This window comes from Pseudophryne corroboree, chromosome 3 (assembly GCF_028390025.1).
Source record: "Pseudophryne corroboree isolate aPseCor3 chromosome 3, aPseCor3.hap2, whole genome shotgun sequence".
Lineage (NCBI taxonomy): Eukaryota > Metazoa > Chordata > Amphibia > Anura > Myobatrachidae > Pseudophryne > Pseudophryne corroboree.
The window spans coordinates 18,649,974-18,657,517 of record NC_086446.1 but is presented as its reverse complement, the minus strand read 5'-3'; positions in this window follow the sequence as shown (position 1 = coordinate 18,657,517).

Genomic DNA, 7,544 nt, shown 5'->3' with positions numbered 1-7,544 from the left:
TACCAAGGTATGACAGTGGAAGGCGTTCCCATCTCTTGACATCTTCGGTCAAGGTGTGTAATACCTTATGTACGTTGATTTTATAGAGTTCTGAAATATAACGTGGGATACAAATACCCAAGTATGTGATATATGTGGTCACCCAATGAAAGGGGAAACGTGTGGCCCAAGTTGGACATGTTGCAGCGCTGCACAACAGCAGGGCCTTCGATTTGTCCATATTAATACTAAAACCCGATATGCGGCCAAATGAAGTAATCCTGTCCATGATCTGAGCTAGGGAACATTCGGGGTCCGAAATATAAAGGAGGATGTCGTCAGCGAAGGCTGATAGTTTAATTTCCTGACTACCCACTTTTATCCCTCTAAAAACAGACCAGCCCTGCAATGTTCTAAGCAGTGGGTCAAGGGCCAAGTTAAATAGGAGGGGCGATAAAGGGCATCCCTGACGGGTTCCCCTTTCCAAGAAAAACCGTTGACCTCTGATCCCGTTAATTAGGAGCGAAGCGGATGGAGTGCTGTAGATATATCGTATATAGTTAATAAAACTCACATCAAACCCCCTTTTCTCCAACACATTAAATAAGTGTGGCCATAGTACCATGTCGAAAGCCTTATTGGCGTCGAGGCTAAGAAGCATGTTAGAGTCTGTGCAGGGAGACTGGGATGCCGCCACCGCTGCCAGTGCCATGCGGATCGCCTTAACCGCATGTCTGCCAGTCACAAAACCCATTTGTGTCGTGGTGAGAATATCAGGAAGAATGGATTGGAGTATCGTTGCCATAATCTTAGCTAAAAGTTTGTAATCTACATTTAGAAGACTAATTGGTCTGTAGGAGGAGAGGAAATTTGGGTCCCTGTCAGGTTTAGGGATAAGTGTAATAAAAGCTTCATTAAAAAGCGGGGACGGGGAACTCCATTCATGTATTGCATGAAACAGTTCCGGGAAAGAGGGGACAATTTGGGCCTGTAACATGCGGTAATAATCACCCGACAAACCATCTAGGCCCGGGGACTTGCCATGGGGCAAATTAGAGATGGTGGCGTTAACTTCCTCTGCTGTTATTGGACCCATAAGGGCTTCTCTCTGGTCTCTGGTCAGAGGGGGCAGCACGTCATCCGTGAGCAACTGTGTTTGTATTTCAGTGTCTATTTGTGTCGATTGGAACAAGGACTGAAAGTAGGAATGGAATTGTTCTACTATTTCCTGCGACTTTGTGATAACCCGACCGGTCCTGGGGTGATGTATGGTAGTTATGACATGACGTTTTTGGGGAGGTCTAGAAATGACCGCCAATAATCTACCAGCTTTATTGCACCATCTGTAGAATTTGTTTTTGGTGTAGTCTAAGGAATGTTTCGCTTGGGTGGCTAAATAGGTTTCAAGTAGGCGCCTGGCCTGTTTGTATTCATCAAGAGTAGCCTCTGTAGGGTTAGCAGTATATGTTTGGAAGGTCCTGGACATAGTAGCTTTTAACGTTGTGTATTCCATTTTAGAGTCTCTTTTCTTCCGAGAGACATAACTAATAATATGACCCCTCATCACTGCCTTTGAGGCATTCCAGAAAATCTCGGGCATGTCCCAATATTCTATGTTGTCATCAACGTAATTGGTCCAATGATAGGTTAGGTATGATTTAAAATCCTCTGAATTTGCCAAATATTGCGGGAACCGCCAAGTACGATCTGTCGGGTGCATATGGGGATGGCCCAGCGCTAGCGTGATGGGGGCATGATCAGAGATCAATATATCGAGTATGTCTACCCCTGCGATCTGGGATACTAAGTCATCAGCTATTAAAAACCTGTCAATACGAGACAAGGTTCCATGTGCTAGCAACAAATGAGTATGTGTCCTGTCAGTCGGGTGCAGCAATCTCCATGGGTCAGAGAGGTCTAGTGAGTCTAGAAAGGCCAATAGATGCCTGCTCTGGGAGTCTGTAGTTCTCGGCACACTTGGTGATCGGTCAACTGTGGGGTCGTCCACCATGTTATAGTCCCCCCCCACTATCAAGGAGTAGTTAGTTCTGCTTAAAAGTATGTGGGCAATGTCCTGAATAAATGTATGTGTATTGACATTGGGGCGTATAAATTGACAAGTGTGTATTTGGTATGAAAAAGCTCTATGTCCATAATGATGTACCTACCTTCGGGATCTATGATTTCTGACAGGATAGTAACAGGTAGGTTTTTCTGAAAAAGTATTGCTACCCCTCTGGACTTTGTTCGAAAGGGGGCAGCTATACAGGGGCCAAGCCATGGTGCCTTCAGGACATTTTCCTCCCCCACCAGCCAGTGGGTCTCCTGTAAGAAAATAACATCTTGGTGGAAGCGTTTGAGGTGTGTGGTCACACGTCGTCACTTGATTGGGGAGTTAAGTCCCCCTACATTCCAGGAAATGAATTGTAACGGCTTCGGGGGTAGTAACTCATCTGAGGAAGGGACTACAGATGGCATGGCTACCCAATCCCCTCAGGGCAATGTGAAACTTGACTGGTAATCAATAAATTCAGGCATCCAGCTGCCGCCCCCCTCCCACACCAAGGTCGCCAGGACATCAGCAATTTCAACCATACAAACACCAGCATGACATAAAATCTATAAAACAGTCTTAATGTGTGAGACAACAATAATGAACCATGATGACTCGTAACTCCTTTTTCCAACATTTTCTCAACTTCCAAAACCGTAGTGGGCACCAACTGGGTCCAGTGGTGCGCACACAAAAATTCAACAAAATAAGTATTAAATTATTAAGGTGAACACTTATAGTATAGTACTATATTATCTTTAAACTGAGTACTACACCAATCAATGGCTAGCACATGTCCGCCCGAGGCGGGAGTTCCCGATACAATTGACCTGTTGTTCCCTCCCGACCAACATCCTATCCATTAGGTGATTTTGATGGGGATTTATGAGTCAGAAAACGAGATCTCACCACTTCCGGGTCCGTGTAAAACATCTGATTACCATTCTCTGTGACCCGTAATTTAGCTGGGTACAACAGAGCAAACCTAATGTTTTTACTGTGTAAATAGGAACAAACTTCAGAGAATTCCTTTAGTTTTTGAGCCACTGCAACTGAGAAGTCTTGGAATATTAAGATTTTATGGCCTTTGACCAACAGTTCTCTAGTTTTACGGTAGGCCGAGAGAACCTGTTCCTTGGCTCTATAATCAAAGTAGCGAGCAATGACCGGGCGCGAGCGCTGACGCGTTCCGTCCTGCATCGCACCCAACCTATGGACTATTTCGAGATGTGGGATTTCCATATCGTCTATAATTCCCAACGAGTTTGGGAGGTCTACAGAGAGATATGAGGAGAGGGCCTGGCCCACCAAGGACTCCGGAACACCTATAAATCTGAGGTTATTCGTACGAGATCTATTCTCCAGGTCCTCGACTTTATCCTGCAGTTGCTCTATATATGTATGCTGGGAAGCTATCGCCGCCTGACAGGATTGGACCAGGTCCTCAGTGTCTCCCAGTCTCGTTTCCAATGCGGTAAGACGCGTTGCATGAGAGTCTATGCGAGCCAGGCCTGATTCTAAGTGGGCCTGAAGGTCGTCAAATCGCCTATCAAGTAAGGGCATGAGAAAATCAGAAATCTCTTTAGCCGTTAGAGGAGGGGTTTTGTCACTGGGCAAATTAGGTGGTTCCGACCCGTGTCCAACCGGGGAGGGTGGACCTGATTTAGGGAGGGGCTCTTTCCCCTTTCCCCCCTTATATGAAGTGTTGGACTGTTTCGGGGGCATGGTCTTGTCGAGGTATTTGTCCATACCCCAGAGGGTGAAAAAATGGGGCAATCAACGTCACCTCTAAGTTTTGTTTCCCTTAATATGGACAGTGGCAAAGATACAGAAGCAGTTACATATAGAGCCCGGGCGGAGGTGCTAGGCCAAGCCTATTATCTAAAGCATATCGCAACCCGCATGGGAGACCCCGACTTGGATGCAAACCTATATCTTGAAAACAATTTGAGATGTCAAGCTATACAGAATGGAAATATCGAATAAAAATAACAAACGTCACATTTAGGCCACAGCGGGCGAAGAGGAGAAGAAAATTATCTCACACAGAATACTTTGAAGCAGAAAAATAACAAACGTCATATAGAAGTTCCCATATGGGAAGAACAGAGAATATATTGCTTAGAATTCCTGATATGTGCAATATAACAAACGTCACATTAAGCTCTCCGCAGGAGGAGGAAGGAGAATATATCACGCAGAATACTCAGCATGAGAAAAAACAATAAACATTACATAAAAATTCCCAGCCGGAAAAAAAAAAAAAAGTATCACATTCAATAGTGTGAGAAATTCAACTAAAGAACCACTAGGTGGCACCACTGCGGTAGATTCAATTACATACACTCATAAACCATATGTTATGTCAAACAATACAGAATAGAGAATCTGGCAAAATAACAATCGTCACTGAAGATTCTCCGCAGGGGAAAAATAGAAAAATAAAATAAAAATAAAGATAAAATACGACATTCAATAAAATATGAAAAATAACAAACAGCACAAATAGATTCCAAAAGGAACCAGTGGACAGTGGGTTAAAATTAGGATGTGTAAGTCAGAGATTGCAACTAAGGTCTGTGGCCGGTATTCAAATAAGCCAAATGGAAAGTTCTCTTCTGAGAGTAGGATTTGCCGGAGCAGTACCAGCCGGTACCATGTAGTGACCGATGATAGCCCCCCCCCACCAGCAGGAGTAAATAGAGGACAGCTGGGGCAGATTTTGACACAGTAACGGACACAGAAAGAAAAAAAGAAAAATAACCGTCACAAATGTACGACCAACAGTAGGTCAGTCCCACTTTGATTAAGGGTCTCAGTGAGCCCTTCACAGCTGCAAACTAACTTAGGGGTAAGCAGCCTATGTAAAGTTCCCAGCTGGATACAGTTATTGCGGCCACCAGGTGTCTCTGTCTTCAGCACACACAGCAAGACAAGAAGTAGGGAGTACAGATGGGGTAAATTGGAACATATGATGATGGTAAGGAAGGAGGGGGGGTAAGGGTGACACAAGAGGTGGGGAGGTACAAAGATTTGGGGTGTGCAGAAAGTGAAATTGGGGAAGTTAGTAAAAGAAGCAGTTGGGGTAGACAAACCAAGTTAGTACCTGGGGAGGAAATGTTTAGCACAGCGCCCACTCAGGCAATATGTAGCCGGAGACGGAGTGCCAATCCGGTATGTGTGTCGTGACAGGCCCCAGCACCCTCATCCAAGACCGCTGCCACCCGGGTGACCAGTGCGCTGAAGTGTCCCGTCACAGCCGCCGCACGTAGGGCAGTGGAGGTGCGTCTCAACTCCCAGCACCGTCACGCAAGATTGACAGAGGGAAGAGTCAGAGTCCGTCAGTGAAGACCCGGGCCTCCTAGCAGCAGGGAGAGTGCCCGCCAGGCTCCCCCGGTGTACAGGAGGCAGGACGATCACGTCTCCGGAGGTCCCCACACGTCCCGCAGCAGGAGCCGAGGAAGGAGCTCAGCAGAGCATCGGAGATCCCGCAGCGCAGTGCTGCCGCAGGGTATGAGGTCACCCTCCAGGGGTACACCACGGCCTCGGGAGCGATCCGGCAGTCCTGTGCAGCGGACGCCAGCGGATCCACTCGGGGGCACGACACCTCCGCTCGGGCACTCCAAGGTTAGTTGGGGAGCGGGATCGGGAACCGAGGGGGGAGATTCTGTCAGCTCTCGGGTAGGCAGGGAGATCCGTAGCCACACGGGACAGTACTCCAGCAGCCAAGCCGATTTTCACGCCAAAGTGAGTCGACCAGAGGGTTCGCCACTATCAGTGGCCAGACTTCCGTGAGGAATAGTATCCCAGCCTGGAAAGGACATCACAGACATCACCCCCACTTAAGCTTTTCAAAAATGTTGTTAAATATTATAGAAAGTCGTGGTAGGGGGTAGATGGAGGCAGATAATTAAAGCCTCTGCCGGGAGAGCTGTTAAAAAGCGGCCATGCAAGATGCCCCGCCCACCGGAAGTCTCAGATGCCAAATTATTAATCTTCCAGGACTTCTCCCGGAGCTTACCAGGCTACGAAAGGCGTTCTCTCCCACATGCTCAAAATTGGCCCACGAGGGCCGTAAGTTTGCTCTACTCTACCCTGCACGCCTGAGGATTTTCGATGGCACGTCCTTTAAGGACTTCCACACCCCGGAGGATGCTGCTGCTTATCTTTCGGAGACCGAAGCCTCTGACCAAATGCCGAAATAGCCGTCTTCTACAGACACTGACCTGTAACTATCCTGCACCATTGTTGCCCTGGCTTGGTCACCCTCGACATACATTTATTTCTCTTCCCCACCCCGTGGACTATGAGTCCCCCTGTTAGTCTTATTTGGACCTTCTCGCTATTCCCTCAGTGGTCATCTGGGTGATGTATATATAATCTTAAAGTGACATAAGTCTCCTCTAAGCAATGTATACCTATATGCCTGTTTCCAAATTTATATAGTTTTATAAGCTTGAATGCCTGTTTTAACCATCCATTTGAGGGTAGGCTGATGTCATTCTGACCGCTCACTCATATCCCTTACCCCTCTCCCCCCCCCACTCCCTATCTCCCCCCTCCCTTACATCCCCCTCCCCTCCCCCCCTCCCTCTCCCCCCCCCCCACCATCCCCTATGCTGCTCATTATAGTGGTTGCGGGCTAGGAGCAATGTCCTCATTGCTGACCTTGGTTATCACTTTAATTATAATACCGTGAAGTTGTTGCACGAATATTGCTGTGGGACCCCCCGGTGGGTCTAATATTTTCTTCTCATCTCTATGTCTCTACTATCCTTGTGTCTTCCCCCTCCCCCCCTCCCTTCCTCTTGTGTCTTTTCCCACCCTACACTGCTTATGGGTTTGTAAGATGTCCTCCTGTATGATTACTTATTACTTAATGCCTCATGTCTGCTATTAAGGTGGGCACATGGAATGTTGGGGGTATCCATTCCCCTGTCAAGAGGAAGAAGATCCTGCTCTATTTAAATAGATTACATATGGATTTGGTGTTTATACAGGAGACGCACCTCCTCACCCCGGAGGCCCAAAAATTGGGTGTTTTGGGCTGGCAGGTACTCTCAGACGCTCCCTATTCTTCTAGGGCTAGGGGTGTGTTGATCCTCGCTAAACGTAGCTTACATATTGAAGTCCTTACTTCCCTGTGCGATCCTGCTGGTAGATTCCTAGTACTTGAAATTTTACTTCATAATACCAAATATGTTTTATGTTCTGTGTATGCTCCAAACTCATATTCAAAGGGTTTTTTCAAGAGTCTCATAACAACACTGTGCCCGTTTATGTCCTGTCCAATGATTGTGGGCGGAGACTTCAATGTTGTGGTCTCCGCTTTTATGGATTCGAACTCCTCTGCTCGTGCACGCTCCCCTCCTACCTTGGGTGTCCCCTTTTTTGCACAACAACTGCTTCTGACTGATGCTTGGAGATTTCTTCATCCCACTGACAGGGAGTACTCGTGTCTCTCGGCTGCCCATGGCACTCTGTCCAGAATAGATTTTTTATTGCTCTCAGA